General features: G+C 35.3%; 1 pseudogene; it reads left to right on the forward strand.

Moving 5' to 3' along the window:
• LOC131597841 (uncharacterized) overlaps nucleotides 1-17266 on the forward strand; it is a 71527-nt pseudogene that overhangs the window by 48006 nt on the left and 6255 nt on the right.

The raw sequence follows: 17266 nt of genomic DNA on the forward strand, positions 1-17266 counted from the left end.
TGTAGTGCAAACCCTAGTTGTGCTATGGACTGTAATCCAGAAGTCCGTCCCTATATAAATTAGGGTTTCTTGTGTGCATAAGACTACACACACGGAAAAAATGAGATCTAGAATAAGGCTAGATAGCACGCACCGGAGCTCTAAGCCTCCACCACCTGTGAGGTGGTTCGACTATCAACCGGACTATCGTCGAAGGAACGGGTACATCATTTTCTCTCCCGTCAAACCTCCCATGCAGGTTATGTTTTGGAATATCCATTCCATGGACCAACTTAAGAGAACCATCCTGAGGTTTTTGGTCGGGGAGTACAATCCCGACGAAGAAATCAGATCTATCAAAAGGCTTAGAACAAGGGGTGGTGTTTTTCTTGAAAGACAGTGTTGGTGGGAGACCATGGAAGACGACATCCAATGCACTCGGATGATGGAGGACAGAGAAGACATTGTTTTAACCGTTGTAATATCCTAGATGCCGCAGTTTCTTTATCATTTCTGTAACTTCTGTACCGTTCAATCAAATGCTCTTAGCACATTTCAATGAATTGATATTTTATCGTTACAAAGTTGCCAATGAGTATTTAAGTTATAAATAATTAACACAAATATTTCCCGCCATATTTACCCGCTAAAACAAAAGTTGCTTCAAGTGGTACTCTCTTCTATAAATAGAGGTGTGTGTGTGGAGTTGAAGTATTAACTCTTTTTTTCTTCTTACTGCAAACACTTAAAAATGAATTCAGTTTGGGCTGTAGTATTTTTTGAGGAAGGTAGCCACATGCGGGTTTGCATGAACCCGCATTGAGATTTCAAGAGAATTGTTAGAGCCATCAACACCGGGTTTCGTCAACTGGATGGTCCAACCAGGAAAGTTAAACAAATAGATTATCGTTGTCCATACATTACGTTGACGGATAATAACCCAGAAGGCACCTATATGTATTATTGGGATCGTGTGAAAGACGATGTGAAAGTGGATATAATGTTTTGGACACACAGTGGAGAAGTTAACCGAGGCGTTGAAGATCCACTTGTTCTTGCAGTGATACTTGAGTAGTTTAGTTTATTTGTTGTTTTATTTGTTGCAATGTAATTTCGTGTTCTACCAGTTGTTTTGTGTTGCAAACGCCGGATCAATTAATTAAAATTAATGTGGTTGTTGTGTTAGTTGTGGTTGTCTGAACTTTAATTAAGCTAACAGACATATTTTAAAATACATTTTATAATTGAATAATTACTAAAAATAGATAATATTTATAATTTCAAACAAATAAAAATGGACATACTTTTAAAATATGATTATTCTTAAATTAACATATAACATATCATTATATATATATATATATATATATATATAATTATATACATTTTTTATATATATTCCTGTGACAGACATAGATCAACGTGCCTCTGTCTAGTCTCGTCATGTTGGAATCTTGTGACAGACCTAGATCAGCGTGCGGCTGTCTAGTCTCGTCAATTTGGAATCCTGTGACAGACATAGGTCAGCGTGCGTCTGTCTAGTCTCGTCAATTTGGAATCTTGTGACAGACCTAGATCAGCGTGCGTCTGTCTTGAGTCAATGCAAAGCTGTAAGTATTACCTTATATAAGACAACAAATATTTTCTAAACATTACAACACACACAAACAATATTGCCTACTTTGACCTGATATTACAACACCCAAACACTAACCCGAAAAATGGCTTCATCTCCCCAATACCTTGTACATGCCCATCTAAACAGTGAGACTTACTCATATGAAATAGCCGGTTTTGTGATGAGAAACACTCAAGTTGTACCATTTTTGTTAAGCAAAAGAGTCACCTTTACATCCTTCATTCAGCGACTACACGCTAAGATTGCAATGGGTCCTACTGCAAACATTTTTTACCAATGTCCCTCTTTCAATGACAACAACACCGTCAAGTTTTATGAGATGGAGATTGCAAATGACGAAGACCTCCAAGATATGTTTGCTACCCACGAATACTCTGGCTTGGATTCTATCAAGTTGTACGTTACTATACAGGTTGAGACACAAGAAACTCATGTTGTCCAGTTGCAAGTTATAGACCCACCAGTCAACGAGCAAGAAGAGGTTGATGTCATAGACGAGGAAGAAGAAGATCTGGAAACGGAATTTGACGACATGGTCAACAAGGAATCCGATGACGAGTAACACATGCCGGTGCCTCCAGCCCATGTGTACGCTGTAACACCCCATATTTTCTAATTTTAATTTAATCGGAAATTAAATTATTATTTAGAATTATTTGGTATTTTGTTGAATTATTGGAGAATTATGGATTAAGGGCCATTGGGCTGGAATGGTGAGATTAGTAGTATGGGGGTACTAAGTGAGTAAGCCCGCTACTAATTATTTTATGTTTTCATAAAATAAAGGAAATAAAGAAAATTGGGAAAAAGGAAAAAGGAACGTGAAAAGCAGAGCAGAGGAGATGAGAGATTGGAAAGCTGATACGTGAAAGAGGAACCGAAGAGGAAGAGGGCTAATCAAGATCTTTGGCTAAGGTAAGGGGGGACTCTTCCGGTTAACATCTTTTATCGTATTATAGATGATGGGACTGATTTAGACGCATTGTTTGTGTCAATTGGTTATATGTTAGGTTGGGGTTTTGGGATGATTTTGATGGGAATTGTTTGATGTGATGAATTGTATGATTATATAGCTGTTATGATGATTGAATGATCCTCTTTGTGTGTTATATTTGTGTTATAACATGTATGTGGCTGATATGGTGGTATTTGAGGTTCATGATATAACTTGATTTGGGTTTTGGGGATTTTGGGATGAATCCCGTAATGCTGTCAATCGATGTGAGATCTCTGGTTTTTGCCAGTTCGCGCCGCGAAGGTGGGTGCGCGCCGCGAAGGCGTAACTTTTTCTCGTTCCGCGCCGCGAACCTGTGTTTGCGCCGCGAAGGCGTGTTTTATATTCGTTACGCGCCGCGGACTGTGGGTGGCGCCGCGTGCTGTAGCGATAATTGTTTTCTTTGAAAAATGTAAAGATGTGTAACTTTCAAACCGTAAGTCCGTTTTAGACGCTGTTTTGGACGTTGTTCCTTAAATTGAATGCCTTACCACATGAAATGAGTAAAACAATAATAACTTGATTTTATTTTAAAAAGTATCATTTTCTTCAAATGTGGTTTATCCTGGTTTTGCATAGTTGATGAGGTGCAATGGTTGTGGTGTGCGTAATTGAATATGTGCAATGATGTATGTTATGATAATGTGGTTGCTTCTGTTAATTGTGCAAATGGGTGTTGTTCATGGTAAATATGGTTATCATGTGTTTTGATGAATGATGAGGTAAATACTCTGTCGTTGATGAGTTGCTTTGTCGTACTTGGTACACGATTGTGAGGGGTGTTATTGTTGTTGCACTGTATGATGAATGATTTACCTGTTATGATGTTGTGGTTGTAATTGGTGTTTGTTATACATATATTGTTGATGTAAAATATGTATTTTATTATGGTTGAGAAATAGCATAACTGTGTGTGGCTATTGATTATTGTGGTGGTTGATGATTATGACATTTGGTTGATTTATGTGGGTGATGAGCATGTTATGGTTGATACATGCATTCATAATCATTATGTGGCTGATCCTTGACGATGGTGGATCAGTGGTAGCTAATTCCCATTGTGTGGAATTAGTGAGTGGGTGCTGCCGTATCCTTGACGATGGTGGATCGGTGAGTTGGGTTATCCCAGATTTTGGTACCACATGCATATAGTTGCATTTGCATTAGGTTACTTGTGTTATTATAACATGAATGGAAGATTGTCCAATGTTATAATATGTGATGATTGTGTAATGGTTATGATTTGTTTGGATGAATTATGGTGTTGCCTCTGGGTAATGTATTCTATTTGTGTTGTGTGTTGATGAGTACTTCCTGACAATCTGAATATAACGAAATTGGATGAATAATGTGACTATGATGTGTTATTGTTTATGATTCGATAACATTTGTTAATTGTGAATGAGACTCACCCTTACTTTGATGATTTCAGATTGGCGAGTAGCGGCTTTTGGCTCGGTGAGGATTAGCTCATGAGTCAGTTTATTTGGTATAGCGTCGGTGTCATGCTCTGATATTGTAACACTGGGGGAACGTTAGTTTAGAGTTTATGATGATACTCTATTTTGTTGTTATTGGAGTAATGTTGTGAGATATTGCATAGATGATGTTATGCTTATCTGTTGATTAATGTTCCGCTGTATAGAAACATGATTTTGTTAAATGGATGATTTTCCCCTAAGTGAAGCATGACAATTGATTTATGATAATTTGTTTTAAATTGAATTGTGGCACCCTTGTTTTCATGTTTTACTCTGAATTATTTTATTAATTTCCGCGGGGTTTAGAAGGGTGTTACAATAGTGGTATCAGAGCAGGTCGGTCCGTCCGGCCAATTGTTGAGTCAGTTGAGTTGCACGACGGTTGAATACTGTCGGCATTTTTATTCCTTGGTATGCGACATGTGAGTGAATCACTGTCGGTACTTGGTTGTTTGTTGCAGGTGTGGGATTGAAGAAGATTGATTCAGTAGGCTGTTGTTGGAAAACAGTGCGAGCGTTGTCGGAGTTTGTTGTTTCCCGAGTTGAAGGTGACTTGGAATTAAGACTTCACTAGGAATTGAGTTGGAACATCTTGAAGGAAGGTGATTAGAGGTAATTGACAGTTATTGTAAGAGAAGGAGATTGGAGAGTTGCGATGTGTCAGCTCTGCTGGTGTGCTGCGAAGTTGTCAGTTGAGTAGCCTTGCGTCTCGGAAGAGGTTCAGTTACGAGTTTGCAAAGAGGATTGATGTCGTAATGTTTCACAAATCGCACTTCGGCGATGGGATGTGTTGCTCAAGTTATAAGAATGTTTGGGAGTAAAGAGATATGATGAGGGGTTGTTTGGAATGTAATCGAGTTGAAGAGAATGAGTTTTGGAGTGAGATTTTCGTAAGAAAAACGCAGGAAAATTGCTGAATAGCTGCAGAACTTCGAAAATTCATAACTAGAGTTCTGGACATCCGATTTGAGTTCCGTTTGAAGCGTCGGAAAGCTAACGAGATGAACTTTGTTATAAAAATGATTGCAGCAGCTGTAACATAATTAATTGTGACAGGATGACGTTGGAAGGAGGCGAAGTTACGGTTACTCTTGTTCTTATAACTAGACTTGTTTATTGGTACTGCACGAGATGTCAGTGTCAGTGTTGAATGGATCGAAGGAATACTTGGAAGGTTTTTTGAGAAGTAATTTTAAGAATTGAATTTACCAATTGAGGAGTTTTGGATATATCGTATAGAGTGTCACTGCAGGATGTCAGTGTTGCATTTTTCGGGCAATGATTGGAAAATTCATATCTTGAGTTTCGAGCGTCGGATTAATGTGCCGTTTGAACCTACGAAGAGGAGAGATTATGTTCTACCTTATGGGAGAGTTATAAATACGGTAGAGTGACCCTATGAGGAGAGGTTTTGAAGTCGGTTATAGAAGCGTGAAACTTGTTGAATAAGAATGCCTACTACCGCGATTGTTTGAAACGACGTGGAATAGAACATGTTGTTGATGAATAAGTCGATGAGATGTTCGGTCACAAAGATGATTTGAATACCGATGGATTTTAGTGAATGAGTAAATTAGTAGTAAAGATGGGACAAACTTTAGAACCCTTGGAATCGTATTTGTGATGGCAAAATAACGATAAGTATAAAAGAAGAATTGTAGGGAATTTCTAACATTTGTTGACGTGAGGAAAACTTTGTTGAGATTCCGAGCGGGATGATAATTGGACGTGAAGGATGTAATAGAATTTGGATTAAAACCACGAGTTATGAATGTTGTGCTATTGTGTTGCGTAGGAAGTCTTTAAATATGTCGGTGCTAAGGATGAATGAGTTGGATTTAATTGGACAATTTAGAGACTTGAGTTGGTATGTGAAGGTGATCCTAATAGTGTTATATTGGGTATGCTAGAAGATGACTAGTGGTATTCTTAACGAGATTAGAGAAGGTCAGAAAGATGATGTTGAGTTGATCGATAGGTTGACTTTGAATTACCAAGGTAAAGGCGGTGAATTCAGAATCGACGGGAATAATATAATGAGGTTGAGTGATTGGATTTGTGTAACTGACGTTTTGAGCTTCGGAAGAATATTCTAGAAGAAGGACACTGTAGTGGATTATTGAACTATGACGATGTTAATGAGTTTGGGTGCAAACTCGGAAAGGGACACTGTTATGTAGTAACAACGGTTTATGCATAAATATGATTTTCAACTAATACTGACAAATTTAGGACTTGATCACCCTAAATCTCTTGTTGGTAGTAGATGGAATCATATAGAAGAGATAAGCTTGTTTTGTTACCTTAATGGTTTAAGATGTGATGAATACTAAGCCGTGAGAATAATCACTCACTATGTTGTGTGAACTTATGAAGAAGTGAATATGAAAGAGTGCAACATGGTGGATGATGACTTAAGACGGGTAATCAGAGTCGCGCAGCGAAAGTGTGATGTGGAGTAGTGTTATGAGTACTACTCGCGGGAAGTAAGGAATTAATATGTCGGAAGCCTACATAGAGAATATGTATTGATCTATATGTTGGATTTAGAATCCAGTGGATGTAAGGATGTCGTGTCGAAGAATTATAACTCTTTTGAATAAATTCCGAGATGATGAATATGTCATTACGGTTGTACGTAGTTAACGAGTATGTATTCGGCGAAATTAAAACGAAGGATTGATAATATATGATGCTGTAATAATTTTGTGTTGTTATTGAGGTGATATTGTAAATTCCATATATAATGGGGAATTACACTCTATGAAGGACGGAGTTGATTTGATTCTTAGTAGAGAGCGTGACTTAGTTGAGCTATTTTGTAAGCGATGGTATATTGAGGCTGATGCGTGTGTACTTGTTCTGATGGTTAGGATGTTTAAATAGAGGAAGTAAATCAGGAATTGGTTTTCGTTGGAGGCGAGTAAGGATTGCTAAATGGTAGATTAGTACCATGAATGATGAAGAATGATTCTTGAAACGAATGAGTAAAGAGAGTCGGAATCGGGTAAAACTCAGAAATCTATTTGGTATAGATGATTGTGATGAGTAGTCAGAGTAGCGCGGAAAAAGTGGAATGTAACGTGTTGGATAATTACTGGTGTGACTTAAGAGGAGTCAGATAATTGGGATTCAATGGTATAGGAATATGAGTATTGAGTTTCTTGAAGGAAGCGGTTGGTGAAAAGTGTAAGTATTATTTTATCGCTCAGATGGAAGAGTATGTCTAAGGTTGGTAAGTTCGGTAGATGGTATGCCTTAATACAGTGTTGATCAGGAGTGGTCATACTATGGATTGGGTAATTATATTATTCAGTTATTGGGCGTATTGTATGGGTCGGACCTTGACGTTTCATTGTCGTAACCTTTTGGAGATATAGCAAGTGGTACACCTTTAGGTGGTTAAATGCGACGTAAGAGCGGAGATCGAATGCGTGAGATGTGTTTCCTGTTGGTTATGTCAGATGGATTTTTGAGGATTGACTGATGGAAATGTTACCTGGAAGTTAGAAAGCTAAATGAAAGACTCCTATCCGGAACTTTTCACTTAAGGTATGTTTTCGAGGACGAAAACTCTTTTAGTGGGGTAGAGTTGTAACACCCCATATTTTCTAATTTTAATTTAATCGGAAATTAAATTATTATTTAGAATTATTTGGTATTTTGTTGAATTATTGGAGAATTATGGATTAAGGGCCATTGGGCTGGAATGGTGAGATTAGTAGTATAGGGGTGCTAAGTGAGTAAGCCCGCTGCTAATTATTTTATGTTTTCATAAAATAAAGGAAATAAAGAAAATTGGGAAAAAGGAAAAAGGAACGTGAAAAGCAGAGCAGAGGAGATGAGAGATTGGAAAGCTGATACGTGAAAGAGGAACCGAAGAGGAAGAGGGCTAATCAAGATCTTTGGCTAAGGTAAGGGGGGACTCTTCCGGTTAACATCTTTTATCGTATTATAGATGATGGGACTGATTTAGACGCATTGTTTGTGTCAATTGGTTATATGTTAGGTTGGGGTTTTGGGATGATTTTGATGGGAATTGTTTGATGTGATGAATTGTATGATTATATGGCTGTTATGATGATTGAATGATCCTCTTTGTGTGTTATATTTGTGTTATAACATGTATGTGGCTGATATGGTGGTATTTGAGGTTCATGATATAACTTGATTTGGGTTTTGGGGATTTTGGGATGAATCCCGTAATGCTGTCAATCGATGTGAGATCTCTGGTTTTTGCCAGTTCGCGCCGCGAAGGTGGGTGCGCGCCGCGAAGGCGTAACTTTTTCTCGTTCCGCGCCGCGAACCTGTGTTTGCGCCGCGAAGGCGTGTTTTATATTCGTTACGCGCCGCGGACTGTGGGTGGCGCCGCGTGCTGTAGCGATAATTGTTTTCTTTGAAAAATGTAAAGATGTGTAACTTTCAAACCGTAAGTCCGTTTTAGACGCTGTTTTGGACGTTGTTCCTTAAATTGAATGCCTTACCACATGAAATGAGTAAAACAATAATAACTTGATTTTATTTTAAAAAGTATCATTTTCTTCAAATGTGGTTTATCCTGGTTTTGCATAGTTGATGAGGTGCAATGGTTGTGGTGTGCGTAATTGAATATGTGCAATGATGTATGTTATGATAATGTGGTTGCTTCTGTTAATTGTGCAAATGGGTGTTGTTCATGGTAAATATGGTTATCATGTGTTTTGATGAATGATGAGGTAAATACTCTGTCGTTGATGAGTTGCTTTGTCGTACTTGGTACACGATTGTGAGGGGTGTTATTGTTGTTGCACTGTATGATGAATGATTTACCTGTTATGATGTTGTGGTTGTAATTGGTGTTTGTTATACATATATTGTTGATGTAAAATATGTATTTTATTATGGTTGAGAAATAGCATAACTGTGTGTGGCTATTGATTATTGTGGTGGTTGATGATTATGACATTTGGTTGATTTATGTGGGTGATGAGCATGTTATGGTTGATACATGCATTCATAATCATTATGTGGCTGATCCTTGACGATGGTGGATCAGTGGTAGCTAATTCCCATTGTGTGGAATTAGTGAGTGGGTGCTGCCGTATCCTTGACGATGGTGGATCGGTGAGTTGGGTTATCCCAGATTTTGGTACCACATGCATATAGTTGCATTTGCATTAGGTTACTTGTGTTATTATAACATGAATGGAAGATTGTCCAATGTTATAATATGTGATGATTGTGTAATGGTTATGATTTGTTTGGATGAATTATGGTGTTGCCTCTGGGTAATGTATTCTATTTGTGTTGTGTGTTGATGAGTACTTCCTGACAATCTGAATATAACGAAATTGGATGAATAATGTGACTATGATGTGTTATTGTTTATGATTCGATAACATTTGTTAATTGTGAATGAGACTCACCCTTACTTTGATGATTTCAGATTGGCGAGTAGCGGCTTTTGGCTCGGTGAGGATTAGCTCATGAGTCAGTTTATTTGGTATAGCGTCGGTGTCATGCTCTGATATTGTAACACTGGGGGAACGTTAGTTTAGAGTTTATGATGATACTCTATTTTGTTGTTATTGGAGTAATGTTGTGAGATATTGCATAGATGATGTTATGCTTATCTGTTGATTAATGTTCCGCTGTATAGAAACATGATTTTGTTAAATGGATGATTTTCCCCTAAGTGAAGCATGACAATTGATTTATGATAATTTGTTTTAAATTGAATTGTGGCACCCTTGTTTTCATGTTTTACTCTGAATTATTTTATTAATTTCCGCGGGGTTTAGAAGGGTGTTACATACGCACCTCCAGCACATATGAGTAACTTGAAGCTGCAAGGTGACGAACCATCATCCGACATCTTCTTCACACCGTACATCCAAAATGACGATGAGTTAAAGGAAGGAGACAAGTTTCCTTCTAAGGAGGCATGTCTTAGAACAATAAAAAAATGACACATGGCGCACAACATTGATTTTGAAGTAGATCGTTCAAACCTGGAACGGTATGTAATCACTTGTAAAAATCCAGAGTGTGGCTTCAGACTGTTGGCTTCTTATAGGAAGAGAAGTAATGCATGGAAAATAGGGTCGATTACGCATTAACACACGTGTGTCAACCCTAACACTTCCCAGGATCATACGAAACTCAGTGGAGATCTCATCTGTCAGGAGATCCTGCCTCTAATAAGCTATGATTCGTCTTTTAAGGTCAAAAATATTATCTCGCATATCGTTACAACCTTCAACTACACTCCATCTTACAGAAAGACGTGGGTTGCAAAAACAAAGGCAATTGAGATAGACTACGGCAACTGGGAGGAGTCATACAAAATTCTTCCCCGCTACCTCACTGCGCTACAAAGTTACGCACCTGGCACTGTTACTATTCTAAAGACACTGCCCGTGCATGCCCCGGATGGAAACGCTGTCCAAGGAAACGGAATATTCCATCGGCTTTTTTGGGCGTTCAAACCTTGCGTACGAGGGTTTGCACATTGTAAACCCATACTTCAAATTGATGGAACATGGTTATACGGAAAATACAAAGGAACCATGCTTATGGCGGTTGCACAGGACGAGAACATCAACATATTTCCAGTGGCTTTCGCAATTGTCGAAGGTGAAACTGCCGCGGCTTGGAGTTTCTTTCTAAGGAACCTCCAAGAATATGTTGCTCCTCAGCCTGACATCTGTTTAATCTTTGATAGGCACGCTTCCATTGAGAGTGCTTATAATAATCCAGCAAACGGATGGCATGACCCGCCATCAAAACACGTGTATTGTATTCGCCACATTGCCCAGAACTTCATGCGGGAGATCAATGACAGACATCTCAGGAAGGCCCTGGTAAATGTTGGTTATGCATTAAACCAACCCACATTCTAGCATTATCGGAGTGCGATTGTAATGACAAATCCAGATGCATGTAGTTGGATAGATAACCTTTCTAGGGAGAAATGGACAAGGGCTTATGACAAAGGCGTGCAATGGGGCCATATGACGACAAATCTGGTGGAATCCATGAATGGAGTTTTCAAAGGCATTCGTAACCTTCCTATCACAGCACTAGTGGAGGCAACCTACTTTAGGATGGCTTTGCTCTTCTCAATGAGAGGCCGGAAATGGGGTGATGTTAGACAATCTGGTCAATTGTTAAGTGATAGTTGCATGAAATTTATGCAACAACAATCGGCAAAAGCAAACACTCATCAAGTAACTTCTTTCGACCGATTCAACCGCATGTTCAGTGTTCTGCTAGACGAAGATGAGGGTTTGCCAAGACAACAATGAGGGTTTGCCAAGACAACAATATAGGGTTCTGCTAGACGAAGATTGGTGCGACTGTGGAAGGTTTCAAGCTTTTCGTATGCCTTGCTCACATGTCCTAGCTGCATGTGCGTTTGCGCACCGCGACGCAAAATCACTACTCTCTCCAATTTACAAGGCTCGAACATTACTTCGAGTTTACAGTGTTGCGTTTCCAGTTGTAGCCAAGGAGGATTACTGGCCTGAGTATGATGGGGAGGTAGTTTGGCATAACAAAGCAATGCGGCGAAAGAAAAAGGGTCGCCCCAAAAGTACGCATATTAGAATTGAAATGGACGTCCACGACAAATTGGAAAGAAAATGCATCATTTGTCGTCAGGTGGGGCACAATAAAAAAAGATGCCCTAATCGTGGCTCGACCTCGTCGTAAGTTTAATCTACTCTTTATTTTTCTTTTACGACAATGTATCAATTTCGCTTGCCACCTCTTGTAACCTTTCCTCAGTCTTTCATCAATAAATTGTGCTTTACTAAAAAACTGAAATCGACGATGCAAACATTATTTAGGGTTAATAAGAATTTTACGAACTCGATTTATCAGACATTTTTACGAAAATAAAAGACTGAAATCAAAACTTTGCGCGAAAATACCCGAAATGGGTTAATTTTGAAGAGAAAAAAAGGCACAACACATAGGAGCCAAATGAAACGGCGCCTATGTGTTGCATTATGAATGCATGCGCCAAATGAAATGGCTAAAATGCATGTGCCCTAAATTCTTCATCATTTGCGCCATTTGAAATGGCTAGTAAGGTACAGATGCGCCATTTAGAATGACGCATCCACTTATTTGTCTTCCCAAACCTAGACAGTTTGGTAAATACCCCGAAAACATAGTTTTTTTGGTAATTTTTTTTTATTAAACATGGTTATTTAAATTTTTTTTACATTGAATAAATATTGAATAAAAATTAGAATATTAAATACAAACTCAAGTAAGATTAAAGAAAATAAGAAGATAATAGGAGAAGATAGTAAAAGAGAAAGAGAGTAGAAAGAGAAGAAGAAAATAGAAAGAGAAAAAGAGGCTGACGTAGGAAGTGAAGTGAAAAGAGAGGAAAAGTTGTGAAAATAAAAGAAAAGCAATTGAAGGAAGCTTGGGTTATCCACGTGGCTAGTTGTATGAGCGGCAGGGTAAAATGGTAATTGGCAGAACATACAATTTTCTTATATGGTAGATTAAATCAGTGGTACAGTGAAGTAAATTTTTAAAAATTAAATTCTATTATAAATAGACCTATGAAAATTTTGATACAGTACTTAATACTACCCATATACTTAGCTTTATTCATCGTTAATATAATAAAAAGAAATAAATAAAGGGGAATGATAATAGTAGTAATAATAATTACAATATAATATATAAAAATAAAAATTGAACGCCTTAGGCTTTTTCTATCTTGCTTGCCCCATTGACCAGGTCTAGATCACATTCTTGCAAAATATTTAAAATATTTAGAGTGAGAAAACATGTTACTTTAATTTGTGATAATGTCTTGATCCCATTCTTGCAAAATATTTAGAGTGAAGAAAAATGTTACTTTAATCTTTTGCCAATACGTAACTACTCCATCATACCCTTTTAATCATTTTTGACAATATGTGACTACTCCATCGTACACTTTTGTCACTTTTAGTTTTTATCATGAATTATTATATGTGTTTTCATTTTCTGTTCATTTAGACTTGTCAAATCACAGTTAAGATTTGTACAATCACTCTATTTATTATCATTTAATATTTAATTTATACTATTTATAATATATTTCTAGTTCAAAGTCTATTTAAACGTTTTAAATACCTTTGACTAATAATCATAATTTTATTTTATTAATTTTAGTTGAGATGAATATGTATACTTAAGAAAAAATAAAATAAAAAAGAAACAGGTAAAATATGCATCTTTGCCTTTCTTTCTTCTATATGGATGTTTTTTAATCTCAAAAATTGATAAAAAAAATAGTTTTCTATAAAGATTTAAAAATACTAAAATTCATTTGTGATATCTTTTTAAAATAATATTTTTATTTTTTATATAGTTGTCTTCTCTCTCTAAAAAAATTGTAAAAAAATATTTAACTTTATGCTAATTTTTTAGATGCAAACAATACAATAAAAATATAATATTTTTAAATATTTAAAAAAATAATTTTTAAACTGCTTTAGATCGAAACAAGATTAGTCTTGAATCATGTAAAAATCATCTTCATGGAAGGTTGATTTTGTCTAAAGGAGATTCTCCCCCGAAACTCCAAGACTTGTGTGGTAAATTAGACACTCTTTGGAAGCCTTTAAGTAAATGGGGAATTGTTTCTTTAGGAAGAGGTTTCTATGAATTTGTTTTTTCTTCTGCAGAGGATGTACAACGTGTTCGTGCGGTGCTTTCTTGGAACCTTAAGCCAGGTTTTCTTAAACTTTTTGCTTGGACTCCTGACTTTAATCCTCATAACCACAAACAGACAACAGTTCAATGTTGGGTTCGTTTTATTGATTTGCCACAAGAATATTGGAGTCCCAATATTATCTTTGCTATTGCTAGTTGTCTCGGAACGCCAATGTGTTTGGAAGTTGCAACAAGTAAGTTCCCTCTAGAGAGATCTTTTGGAAATTTTGCTAGAGTTTTAGTTGATATTGATTTATCTGCTAAAATCAGACATAAATTATGGGTCGAAAGAGAATATTATGCGTTTCTTGTTAACGTTGAATATGAAAAATTGCCTCTTTTCTGTTCGCAATGTCATAACATTGGACATAGTTTTTCGTCTTGTAAGCTTGTTAAAGTTGATCAAGAGAAAAGGGTATCTAAGGAGAAGCATAAACGCACGGAGAATAAGTCTCAGAATGAAGATTTAAGAAATGAATCAGTTGAATGTGAAAATGATACATGTGTTGTTAATAATCCTCTTTTAGGATTTGTTGATTGTTTGAAAAACCACTGTTGACGAGAATGTTGTGAGTATTGATGTGTTGCATCACGAAGACTTGGGTGCCCAAGATAATGCAAATTTGCGTGGTTTAGTTCATATAGATACCATTGATCAAGGTAAAATTGACAAGAATCAAGATGGGGATTCTGATTCAGATGCTCAACAAGCTATGAATTTTCTTAGTAAATTTTGGGCTAACATGGATAAGAGAGATGAGATTGTTGATTTGGATGCAAACACTAGTCAACCATTTCAATTGGTGGTTCCAAGAAATAAGAAGCACAAGAAGAAGCCGCCTGAGACGTGCAAAGATTTCAAGGTAGGTGCCACAAACCGTACGCCTCGGTAGTTTCTTTGATATGAGTTATCTCATGTGTTTTTGTTGTTTATCTTTTGTTTTTCCTTTTTTCTTTGTTCTTCTTCAGGGTTTTGGTCTTGTCCCCCTCCTCTTTGTACTATTTTCTTTTGTTTAATATATTTTGGCCTTTATTAAAAAAAAGTCATCATAGATTGTTATAGCAATATGTTCATAGAGTTAGAGATTGGTAATTATGCAAATTGATGAAAAACTAATATATTAAAATACAAAGAATTATTACTTTTGAGGAGAACTTTTGATAAGAGGTAGATGTGTTGTCTTGTCATAGCTGAAAAAAGGGTGGCAAAATATAGACTACATAATAATATGATTGTTAAAGTTTTATGAATTTTTTTATTATTTTCTATTATTTATTCTTTAATAGGAGAAACAGTTTTGTCCTCTAATTAAATGATTGATTTAAATTCTACCATTTCATAATATCAAATCATAAATTTATATTTAAAACATGTGTAATATTTAAATCATTAATTTATGGGTCATGTTAACGAGTGTCCCGGGGGCACTGGTTAAGCATTCCTTAATAAAGAAAATATTCTACAATCAAGGCATTGAATACACACAATATTTTTTATAAAGGCTAATTATTTATGTTTTCAATGCATTGAATACATATACTTTGCGTAAAAAAACTTATCTTTTTTACTTTATTAAATAATGCTCGACTTACATTTTTAATCTCTTAACCAATGCCCCAGGGGCACTCGTTAGCATTACCCTTAATTTATTTATAAAAAAAGTGTGAGACAAACAAATGATAACCTCTATTTGATGATTTATTTGACTTAACATAAAATTTAATTAAGGATAAATTTTTAATACAATATCATACTAAATTATAATCCTACAACTTCTTCCCTCCAATTTAATAAATAAACTATAAATAAATAAATAACAAATTAACTAAAATTAAAAAAATAGCAAAAATAAAAAATAACTAACCACTAATTAATTTTTGTAACCTACTAACCCTAAAAACCTCTCGCCACTACCTCATGTAGTGCTCACCCATACTAACCCTAAAACAACATAAACCACTCACCTTTAATATAATACTATATTATAATTAATAATTAATTCATTTAAAAAATAATACATAAAAAAACTACTTTCATTATTAATTATTAAATATTAAATATATTAAATTAAATAAACCCTACAAACAATTACTTTTATTCTTTCCTACTTTTTAGTTGATTGAAACCCATTAAACAACCTAATTACTCATGCCTAACTTTCACCAACGTATTAATTCAAACTCATCTTTCATTAACACCTCAACTAACCATACATTCTTATTCTCTAAATCACAATCCCACGTTCTTTGATACGGTTTCAAAATCCCACATCCAAATTCTAAAGCCACGATTTTTTTATAAATCATAACCCATGTTTCAAATCACAGCCTCATTTTATTCATCCCTAACTTCTCCTCCTTCTCCAATATTCAACTTTCTTTTTCATAATTTATTCAATGGCACTTCCTATAATTACTTTCATTGATAACATTCATGCTGGAAAGATTGATTGGAATTTGAAGGTTCGAATCATTCGTATGTGGACTCAACCTGAATTCAAAAATCCATCTGAAACAAACAGTTTGGAGATGATTCTACTTGACGAAAAGGTATAAATATTTTACATTTTAAATTTTATAATTGAAAATATTTATCGAAATTGGCACACTTACACAGTTAAAAAAATGACAATTGATAGTGAAATTATTGTTGAATTCATGTCTCTTCATCATATTAAGGTTAGTTTTATGGTTTAGTTATATATTTAAATTTATTTATTTATTTTTGAATATGTCGTATTTAAATATAAAATATTATAGTTATTTGATTTTTTTACATGTAATTCTTGACTTATATGTAGACTTCAACTGAGAGTAATGATTCTAATAGCAAGGATGAGGTTACGCTAACAAGTTCTCAGGAAACTTCTTCTACGAAATCAAGCGGAAAAAGATCTTCAAATGATGTTGAAACTGTTGCACTAGATGATAGTGATGATACCCAAGGATCAAGCACCAAGATTCAAAAAATTACAAATATTAAGAAAGAGACTATTAAGTGATTTTGATAGCATTAAGTGATTTTGATAGCATATTATAGCACTTTTAGCATTTTCATTCTTTTATTATTTTATTGTTAAGTGATTTTGATATCATGTTCTAGCATTTTTAGCCTATTTATTGTTTTATTGTTTTAGCATTAAGAAATATGTTATCAATTTTCATTGTCTTACATTAATGATATTTATTTCAATTTATTCTTGATTAATATAGTTTTTTATTTGTATAGCTTTACCGATTCATAATCTGGAATAAATTAAATAAAAAATCAATATCAATTCAAACAAACCAACCCCACTCTATTTAATTTTTATTTTTTTTAAAATTGATATTTTTATTAAACAATAAAAACCACGTTTTGTTATAAATAAATTTATTGTTTCCTATTTTTAAGATGATTGAAAACCGATTAAATACATTATTAATTATTGAATAAAATAAACCCTAAAAAAAATATTTTCATTGACT

Source organism: Vicia villosa, linkage group LG4 (assembly GCF_029867415.1).
Source record: "Vicia villosa cultivar HV-30 ecotype Madison, WI linkage group LG4, Vvil1.0, whole genome shotgun sequence".
In the NCBI taxonomy this organism is placed as follows: domain Eukaryota; kingdom Viridiplantae; phylum Streptophyta; class Magnoliopsida; order Fabales; family Fabaceae; genus Vicia; species Vicia villosa.